The sequence below is a fragment of the Cannabis sativa genome, chromosome 4 (assembly GCF_029168945.1).
Source record: "Cannabis sativa cultivar Pink pepper isolate KNU-18-1 chromosome 4, ASM2916894v1, whole genome shotgun sequence".
In the NCBI taxonomy this organism is placed as follows: domain Eukaryota; kingdom Viridiplantae; phylum Streptophyta; class Magnoliopsida; order Rosales; family Cannabaceae; genus Cannabis; species Cannabis sativa.
Genome location: NC_083604.1, coordinates 7,016,385 through 7,027,057, shown reverse-complemented (window position 1 = coordinate 7,027,057; position 10,673 = coordinate 7,016,385). Strand labels below are relative to the sequence as shown.

The 10,673-nt window shown below is 38.5% G+C and overlaps 1 non-coding gene across 1 annotated transcript; it reads left to right on the top strand.

Annotated features, from left to right (window-relative positions):
* Positions 1 to 407: 407 nt before the first annotated feature.
* On the top strand, positions 408 to 515 carry LOC115703299 (small nucleolar RNA R71). The gene has a single exon (XR_004009075.2). It is a non-coding gene; the product is annotated as a small nucleolar RNA R71 (small nucleolar RNA).
* The last annotated feature ends 10,158 nt before the right edge of the window (positions 516 to 10,673 follow it).

Here is a 10,673-nt window from a genome sequence, read left to right as displayed (position 1 = left end):
CATAATTGTTGTTGTTGTTGTTCTGTGAAAAATTCCCAATGGCCTTAGCTTCATCCATTGGCAAATCATCCACATCTGCTTGGCACTCCGAAAAGTGATGACTTCCTCCACATAACTCACAAACAATTTGGGCTTGCTTAGCTTGCCCGCAATGATTTTAGTCAATGCCTCAACCTGAGCTGTTAACTTTGTGATGGCATCGACTTCTAACACACCAGCTACTTTCTTGGATTGACTCCTTTCAGTTGGCCACTGCTGGTTGTTTAGAGCCATCTCCTCCAATAGATCATATGCCTCATTAGCACTCTTTCTCATAAAAGCTCCGCCGATTCTTTGCCGCATCTATTAGAGTTCTAGTATTACCAACCAACCCGTTGTAGAAGTTGTGAACCAGCATCCACTTCTCTATACCATGATGGGGACACCTCCTGATCAGATCTTTAAACCTCTCCCAAGCCTCATGGAGAGATTCATTATCTTGTTGGCGTAAAATTATTAATTTCTCCTCTTAGCTTTGCAGACTTCGCTGGAGGAAAGAACTTTGACAAGAATTTTGTTGCCAGATCATTCCATGTAGCAATAGAATTCGGTGGCAAAGAATTCAACCAACTCTTGGCTCGTTCTCTGAGAGAGAATGGAAACAACCTCAATCTAATGGCATCGTCGCTAACTCCATTAACTTTAAAAGTTTCACAAAGTTCCATGAAGTTAGAGAGATGCAAATTAGGATCTTCAGAAGGGAGACCACCAAACTGAACTGAAGACTGCACCATTTGAAGGATGGCAGGTTTGATCTCGAAGTTGTTTGCATCCACTGCCGGTGGCCTAATACATGACTGCACTCCCGTCAGAGTAGGGAGAATGTAATCTCTCAAGCTTCGGCCATTAGCTTGATCTTCCACAGCGCCTCCATTATTACCATTATTACGCCCATTGTTCCCAACATTATTGTTCACATTGGCAGCCATGATTTCTGATGTTTCAGCAGTTGCTGAAACTCTTTCTTGCCTCTTGTTCTTTCGATTCTTCCTGCAAGTTTTCTCAATTTCAGGATCAACTGGTAATATGACTGATTGTCCTTGACGGCGCATGCACTTAGGATTCCTGAAATAAATAAAGAAAATATTGCAAGAAAAAGGTTAGAAAAATCAGCAAGAGAAAATATACCAAAGTAGAAGTTAGTATAATTTTATGTAATATTAATCTTTAAACAATTCCCCGGCAACGGCGCCAAAAACTTGTTGCTATATTTTTAAACACTACGCAAGTATACGCAATCAAGTAGTAAATCTCACACAGGTGAGGTCGATCCCACAGGGAATTGGATTAAGTACCACTAAATTATACTTATGATTCTATTCGGTAAATCAAAAGTAAATTACAGTTTAAAAACAGTAAAATTTGAAAGAAATTCAGAAAACTTAATAACACAGTTTAAAGTTGAGCAAGATGAGACAATAGGGAGGAGAATCCTGTTGTTGTTTACCCAAATTGTTAATGATTAATTACTATCCTATTCTTGGGGTGAATGACAGATTATAAAATAACCTAGCTCCTTTCAGATCTTCTAGATTCTAAATCACATGTTATCTAATTAATTCCTTAATTAAACTAACATGAAATCAGCATTAAGCAATAATCTACTCGTCACATAAGTCATGTAAATACTTTCGTTTCACATAGAACATCGATTATCTTAATTTTAGCATTCTCAATTCTCACTTTTCAGATTTTGAATTGAGATCATAGAGCATGCACAAGGTGATCAATCTTAAACATGAAATTAAACACAAATTAAGATAATTTCACACACACAAGAATTGAGGAATGGTAATTAAACATTAACTAGGAAAACATTAAACAACAATCATCATCCTCCCTAAATGGGAAATTTAGTTCAGAAACAAATCCATAACCATTCCTATAGCAATATTCAACATAAATAAATTAAAGAGGAATAAAGAAAAGAACTGTTTGAGGGTGAATTCTGGATCTTCACTTGAATCTCTACGCTCTTCCTGCCGCTCTCAGCTGTGTTTTAGGGTTCCAAATCGCTCTCCCTGACTTCCAATCGCAGTTTTCTATTTATACTTGAAATTTAGGGTTCGATGGACGAAAATACCCCCGGTCCGTACGGGATCTCGCCGCGGCCATGCTTCCTCTCGCCGCGGCGAGAATGTGCCAATTTCAGCCTCTCTCTGTTTCTCGTATCTCGCCGCGGCGAGCCTCTTCATCGCCGCGGCCAGATATAGAAAAACTCAATTTTTGAGTTTTTCTTCGGCTCAGCACGTCTTTCAATGAATTTCTGCACCCGAGACCTCTTTTACTCCAAAGAACCTGAAAACATAGAAAACAAGCGTAATTCCGTCCCAACACAGCTAAGAAATGAACATAAATCGGATCCATAACATAGGCTAAAAATAGCCTAACATTAAGCGTGCTTGGCCTGGAGCAATTTCAAGGATGGGTGACCTCCTGGGAAGTTTTCCCAGGATGCGTGTGAGTGAGGACAAAGCACGCTGAAAACACTCGTGTTGGTCTGTAGGGTCAGTCATCGATCCAGAAGCGACGGAGTGGCGTACTCGTGTATAAGAGCCATTAGTCTGTGGGTGTAAGGCCCGATGGAGGCTTGAAGCGGGGACGTTACAAATGGTATCGAGCCTCGACCCGGCGGAAGTGTGGTCGACGAGGACGTCGGACCCGTAAGGGGTGATTGTGACAGTCAGTAGTCTCGTGATCCGTAAGGGGAAATACCGGGTAAGCTGTGCAATCCCACATCGCCTGGGGAAGGTCAAGTGGGATGATTCTGAGACTGTGTAGGTATGGGACTACACAGTTGAAGAGGGTTTAAATGGATTGATTGGTACTACCTATGTCAACAAGGTGCATCTTGTTTTTCGGTAGCCCATCTCGAAAAAAACTCCACAGTTAAGCGTGCTTGGCCTGGAGTAATTTCAAGGATGGGTGACCTCCTGGGAAGTTTTCCCAGGATGCGTGTGAGTGAGGACAAAGCACGCTGAAAACACTTGTGTTGATCTGTAGGGTCAGTCATCAATCCAGAAAGCAACAAAAGTGACGAACTCGTGTATAAGAGCCATTAGTCCGTGGGTGTAAGGGCCCAATGGAGGCTTGAAGCGGGGACGTTACAAATGGTATCAGAGCCTTGACCCAGCCGGAAGTGTGGTCGACGAGGACGTCGGACCCCGTAAGGGGGGGTGATTGTGACAGTCAGTAGTCCCGTGATCCGTAAGGGGAAACACCGGGTAAGCTGTACAATCCCACACCGCCTGGGGAAGGTCAAGTGGGATGATTCTGAGACTGTGTAGGTATGCGACTACACAGTTGAAGAGTGCTTAAATGGGTTGATTGGTACTACCTATATCAACAAGGTGCATCTTGTTTTTCAGTAGCCCATCACGAAAGAACTCCACAGTTAATCGTGCTTGACCTGGGAGCAATTTCAAGGATGGGTGACCTCCTGGGAAGTTTTCCCAGGAAGCGTGCGAGTGAGGACAAAGCACGCTGGAAACACTCGTGTTGATCTGTAGGGTCAGTCATCAATCCAGGAAGCAGCCAAAGTGACGTACTCGTGTATAAGAGCCATTATTCCGTGGGTGTAAGGACCCAATGGAGGCTTGAAGCGGGGACGTTACAAATGGTATCAAAGTCTTGACCCAGCCGGAAGTGTGGTCGACGAGGACGTCGGACCCCGTAAGGGGGGGTGATTGTGACAGTCAGTAGTCCCGTGATCCGTAAGGGGAAATACCGGGTAAGCTGTGCAATCCCACACCGCCTGGGGAAGGTCAAGTGGGATGATTCTGAGACTGTGTAGGTATGGGACTACACAGTTGAAGAGAGCTTAAAATGGATTGATTGGTACTACCTATGTCAACAAGGTGCATCTTGTTTTTCGGTAGCCCATCTCGAAAGAACTCCACAGTTAAGCCTGCTTGGCCTGGAGCAATTTCAAGGATGGGTGACCTCCTGGGAAGTTTTCCCAGGATGCGTGTGAGTGAGGACAAAGCACGCTGAAAACACTCGTGTTGGTCTGTAGGGTCAGTCATCGATCCATGAAGCAGCCATAGTGACGTACTCGTGTATAAGAGCCATTCAGTCCGTGGGTGTAAGGACCCAATGGAGGCTTGAAGCGGGGACGTTACAAATGGTATCAGAGCCTTGACCCAGCCGGAAGTGTGGTCGACGAGGACGTCGGACCCCGTAAGGGGGGGTGATTGTGACAGTCAGTAGTCCCGTGATCCGTAAGGGGAAACACCGGGTAAGCTGTACAATCCCACACCGCCTGGGGAAGGTCAAGTGGGATGATTCTGAGACTGTGTAGGTATGCGACTACACAGTTGAAGAGAGCTTAAATGGATTGATTGGTACTACCTATATCAACAAGGTGCATCTTGTTTTTCGGTAGCCCATCACGAAAGAACTCCACAGTTAAGCGTGCTTGACCTGGGAGCAATTTCAAGGATGGGTGACCTCCTGGGAAGTTTTCCTAGGAAGCGTGCGAGTGAGGACAAAGCACGCTGGAAACACTCGTGTTGATCTGTAGGGTCAGTCATCAATCCAGGAAGCAGCCAAAGTGATGTACTCGTGTATAAGAGCCATTAGTCTGTGGGTGTAAGGGCCCAATGGAGGCTTGAAGCGGGGACGTTACATGAGGAGTAGCGCCAACATTGGAAAGTGACGTTTGCACTCTCTAATGAGTACTAATGTCTTTTCTTAGGAGGAAAACCCAAAATTAAAATTTCAATTTACCTTATGGCCCCTCTAACCGCCTATATAAAGGAGAAAATTTGACTTTATACACTTTTAGTCATTTCATTCAAGAGCTAATTTTCTTTTGTTTCCTCTTGAAGCTTTGAAGATTAATTGCTGGGTTTTCACACCATATTTGGGTCTTTTGATGGTCGTCCCCTAAATTGGACTATGAATTGAGCCATCTAAAGAATGATTGGCTTAATCTTAAAATTGTTTGCTTCAATGGCAAGTAGTCTTATACAGGATTAGACCCCTGTCACGGTGGGTAGCACATAATCCTCAAGCTTCTATTAGGTGGATTACGACCATTGACCTGGTCTTCCACGACACCCCCATTATTGCCATTATTAGCCATGACTTCTTATAATTCAACTCTTGTAGACACTCTTTTTAACCTCATGTTTCTTATGTTTTGCCTACAGGTCTTCTCAATTTTAAGATCAACATGCACGATTCCAATTGGTCATTGACAACACATGAAAATTGGACTTTAAGAATTAAATTATGTTAAACTAGGTAAAATAGATTCAATTGAAATTAATTACCCTAAACTATAATCATTATTGATCTTATATTAATTAATTGTGTTATTTGTTTATTTTGTTATTTAATTTTTGCTTAGATTATTTAGTTTAAAATTCTTCCATTCGATTGCCAAATAAAAACAAGAATTTAACTATTTGGTATTTAGCTACAGTCCTCGTGGGAACGATCTCACTTACCTAAGTATTACTTGTTTAAACAATATGTATACTTGCATGTTGGATTTATCACAACAAATTTTTGGTGCTGTTGTTAGGAACTGTTTTAGTTAATATCAAAATAATTAAATTTTATTCTAATTTGGTTTTCTCTTTATGCTTTTTGCTAATTTCTTTGTGTCAATTTTTCTCTTTTCTCAGAAACAGGTAGTTTATGTATTGTCAATGACCAACTGGAATCGTGCATGTTGATCTTAAAATTGAGAAGACCTGTAGGCAAAACAGAAGAAACATGAGGTTAAAAAGAGTGTCTACAAGAGTTGAATTAGAAGAAGTCATGGCTAATAATGGCAATAATGGGGGTGTCGTGGAAGACCAGGTCAATGGTCGTAATCCACCTAATAGAAGCTTGAGGATTATGTGCTACCCACCGTGACAGGGGTCTAATCCTGTATAAGACTACTTGCCATTGAAGCAAACAATTTCAAGATTAAGCCAATCATTCTTTAGATGGCTCAATTCATAGTCCAATTTAGGAGACGACCATCAAAAGACCCAAATATGGTGTGAAAACCCAGCAATTAATCTTCAAAGCTTCGAGGGGAAACAAAAGAAAATTAGCTCTTGAATGAAATGACTAAAAGTGTATAAAGTCAAATTTTCTCCTTTATATAGGCGGTTAGAGGGGCCATAAGGTAAATTGAAATTTGAATTTTGGGGTTTCCTCCTAAGAAAAGACATTAGTACTCATTAGAGAGTGCAAACGTCACACATGCAATACCAGGTAATCGTCATCGCGTCTTTCAAGATAGGATATTAAATGTTCCAGACATCGAAGAGACATTCGATCAATCACATCGGCTCGTTAGTGAAGACCGGACACGTGTCACCCATTCGATTATATTGGTGACCGAATAAGTCCACGTGCAACTAGGAAGTTCCCACGTGAATTTGGGGGACAAATGTTATCCCAATTTCTACACAAGGTGATGTGGCATGTATCTGGGTGACACGTGGAAAAGACCCTATGACTTGGACGGGCGATTCCTCTAGCAACGTGCCGTACAGAGAGATTTGATACCTAAATCATAATAGAAGCTGGGAATATCTAAGGTTAGTACACAATAACTTCTGACAAGCTTCCATTACGTAGACAACTCACATACACATACCAAAGAATGTGAATTAAATGCATTTATAGATATAACTTATATATTTGCAAGCTTGCAAGTCACGACGATATTCCTAAATTTATGGGATAGATTTGCATTAACAAAGAAGATAGAAAACTACTTAGTTTCTCATTTTGTTGTATTTATTTAAGAAACATAAAAAAGTTTCCTATTTTAATTCTTATTAGCTTTAGAAAACTATTTTGATGTAATTCTTTCCTGTGAATAGTAGAGACATTTCATATTCAGTGGCACGAGAAAAATCACTGAGAAAAGAATCATAGATTCAAGAGAGAAATACTCACAATTCATTGTAAGAGCTTTAGCGAGATCAAGAACTTCTTGTATTTCTTCTCACAAGTCAACACAAATAAAAAGATAGTAGGCTATTACCATCATTACGGGACCAAACCTCTATAACAACCTTGGTGTTCTCTTTGCTTTATCTTTATCATCATCATTATTATTATTGTTATTTAATTATTTTTAATCGTTTTAATTGACTTATTGTCATTGGCTAAAAGTAAGGTAAACAAATTAACTTTCTCATTAAAGAATGTTTATATTTTCTCTTAAAAATATCTATTTTATCATAGCACGTGTGGACCTATATGAACTTGCCATTTTTTATAGGTTGAATGGAACTTGTATAATAAAATACTCAAATTTCAATAAAATTAGGTAAATTGATGTACAATTAATTTATCAAAATATTGCTAGATCAAAGAGGTAAGTAAGTATATACCTACTGATTTTTTGTAACAATTTTATTGTTAGATTTACTTTTTGTCCCATAACTGATAATGTAGTAACTCATTTATTTGCTAGATTTGCTTCAACAATTACTACAAAGACAGTTTGGTGCCCTGGATTTTTTTCTTGTATTAGAAATGGTGTATTGGCTAATGTTTTGGATTAATGATATTTTTAGCTCTCCTCCAAGTTGAACTCTTTGCTCTTAGGTGATATTCTTTGAGGTTATTTTGTCAAAAAAAAAAAAAAAGAAGAGTATATAATTCTGTTACTCTGTCCATTCTTCACCAATCAAAATAAAAACAATTAATAAACGCAAGTTAAAAAATATTGCAATAAAAAATACAACAAAATAAAACAATACACACTACATATAGATTCATGTAATAATTTAATAGTGTCTCTAATCTGAATACATATTACTCATCAATCCTAAATAAAATTGAGCTCTAGTTAAATTTTAATGTGTGACTTTTTAATAAAGGTAGCAAAACGGGTTTCGACACGACACACAAACACGAACATGATACGAATTTTATGGGTTAGAGTCGAGAAAATTAGATGCGAGTCGAAAACGGGTCGACACGACTTGACACGAAATAAAAACGGATCAAACACGATACGACTCCCTTAACATGAATTTTTTAAATAAAATAAAATAAAATATTATTAATAATAATATAATTATGTAAAAATATATATTTAGTGATTCAATGTTTAGTTATAAAATTTAAAATTTAATTTTCTTTAAAACAAATTGAAATTATTTTAAAAAATTTAATTTTTATTATTGTTGACTCAGAAATTCGGACTAGACTTCTAAGTTACACCTGCTCGCTAGATTGGATAGAATGAAACAGTTGTTAAGTAATTATAAGAGAGACATAATAAATTTATAGTAGTTCACTCCTTATATCGTGACAGTAATGAAACTACATCTACTTTGAGTTTTTATTCTCACAAGATGGTATTACAAAAATAGGCTAAGTGTCAGAAGCTCCAATTTCTAAAGAGAAAAACTAAAGAAAGAAACTCTGACCTTGTGGATAGTTTTTTGAATGTAAAAAATGAGCTAAGGGAGCTCTCATTTCATAGGTAAAGGAGACCCACAAAAGTAGGAGAAAAATATAAATTATATATATTTTTTACTGTATATGATGAACCAACAGTAAAAATTAGCTTCTAATGGTGATAGTCATTTTTCGAAACCCAGAACTTATTTTTGAACTCCCTTGAGGGTAAAATTTGAGTTTGATAACTTTAGAATTACAATTGATATGTGAGACATAACTTGATAGAGCATTGAAATAGCTTCAAAATGCAAGTTGAATCGCATCAATAGGTTTAATATTGAGTGAGTTATGACTGTTTTACTAAAGACATTTCATGACCCAGTGCCCAGGTTGACATCCAACGCCCAGGTTGACATTCCAGCGCGTAGGTTGACATATGACATATGCTGGGTAAGTGTAAAACCATCCAAGGGGTGTGCTTTAAAATGCTTAAGTGCTATTTTGATATCACTTAGTCTATTTTTTGTTTTGGCGAAGCTGGTCACCAATTCTCAGAGATGTTATTGTTCTGCGAAAATGAGAGAATGCGAAGTTGTGAATTTAACTTCTCTGAGTTCATGGATCTTAGTTATTGTAAAAAACTAGATGGACAGTCAAAATAGAATCAAAATCGGATAAGCCAACGCACTAGGTCATTTTTCTACCTAGGCGTTGGGTACTCATTCCTGAGCTCTCAGGATGTTGTTTTGATACTTCCAAGGTTCTTGAACTTGAGGACGAGATCTCCTACCCCATTTTTGACCATTGCAGATTCATTGGTTGAATCAAATTTAACATTTGAGTGATCGAACCAGCGTACTAGGTTCATTGTCAACCTAGGAATTGGGCCCAACACCAGGTCAACCTAGGCATTGGGCCTTATTTCCAAGGGCTCGAGTTTATGGTTTTCTCCCTGAGTTTACTTGAATCTTCATTATTTCTGAAGACAAAAAAATACCCAGAACACTTTTTTGAGAACTTAATTAGAAACAGCCCATGTTGACATATTGTTGGGGCTAGACCCAGTGCCAGGTGTCAACCTGGGCGTTATGTCCCAGTTATGGCCCATTAGAATTCCATTTGGTCCCAAAAATATTTTAATATTAATATTTTCTAAAAATAGAGAAGATGCTCAAAAGAGTTCTCGATGAACATCATCGGAATTGGCCCAGGTTGACAAAATATCAACATGGGCACTGGGCCTTGCTTTAGCCACCCATAAAGTGTTGTTTCTTCCCTAAAATACTTATTCCTTGTTTTAAATGAAGATGAAGAAGATGCAAAAGTCAGATCGCCAATTTGATACTTGGAAGGTTCCGAGATTGATAAATTGTCAATTAGGGTGCTAGGTGCCCAGGCACCAAGTGCTAAAAAATAAACTTACTTTGAATCTAATTTTGATGCCTCAAATATGTCCATGGTATGTCTAGTTGATGTCCCAATGAAAAGTTTGACCCATTTGCACTAAGACGGTCCTAGAAACTGAAACCTTAGTTGGAAATGTCAACTTGGGCGTTAGGTGAAATCCTAGGTCCCCAGGTTGGTTTCTGGGGTACAAGTTCATATAATTCCAGCTCCCATGGCTTGGATTTGATTGCTCCATGTCTTCATGGTACAGATGACTAAAGATAGTGAGATGGAATTCAAGTTATTGAAGTCCAAACTTCCATCCTAGAGCTCCCGAAGTCAACTTGGGCACAGGGCTAGGGTCCCCTGCTAGGTCAACTAGTATGAATCAGGTCTACTCAACTCTGTGACATCATATTTCTTATCATAGTCAAATATTGATGTCCACGTCACCAAGGAATGTTGTCGGGTTAATAATTATATATATATATAAAAAAAAAACTATATATATACAAAAAATTTTATAATTTTTCTCGTGGAACCTAAATCAATCATTTTTCTCTAAAACATCAGCTTCAATAATAGTAAAATGGGTTAAAGTGGGTCAATACGAATACGACACGATTTTTTATGGGTTGGGTTGTGGTTGTAAAATTAGGCATGAGTCAAAAAATAGATCGATACACTTGCCACGAAATATAGATGCAAGTCACATAAAATATGACATGAACACGACACGATGACATATTTTGCTACCCCTACGTTTTAGTTTAGCAGTGGCCACTTCTAAGTTTGATACCACTTACGCACAGTGGAATGTTAGGATATAATCTAGGTGAGGAAATTACGGAAATTATAATGCTATGTTTAATGTGATT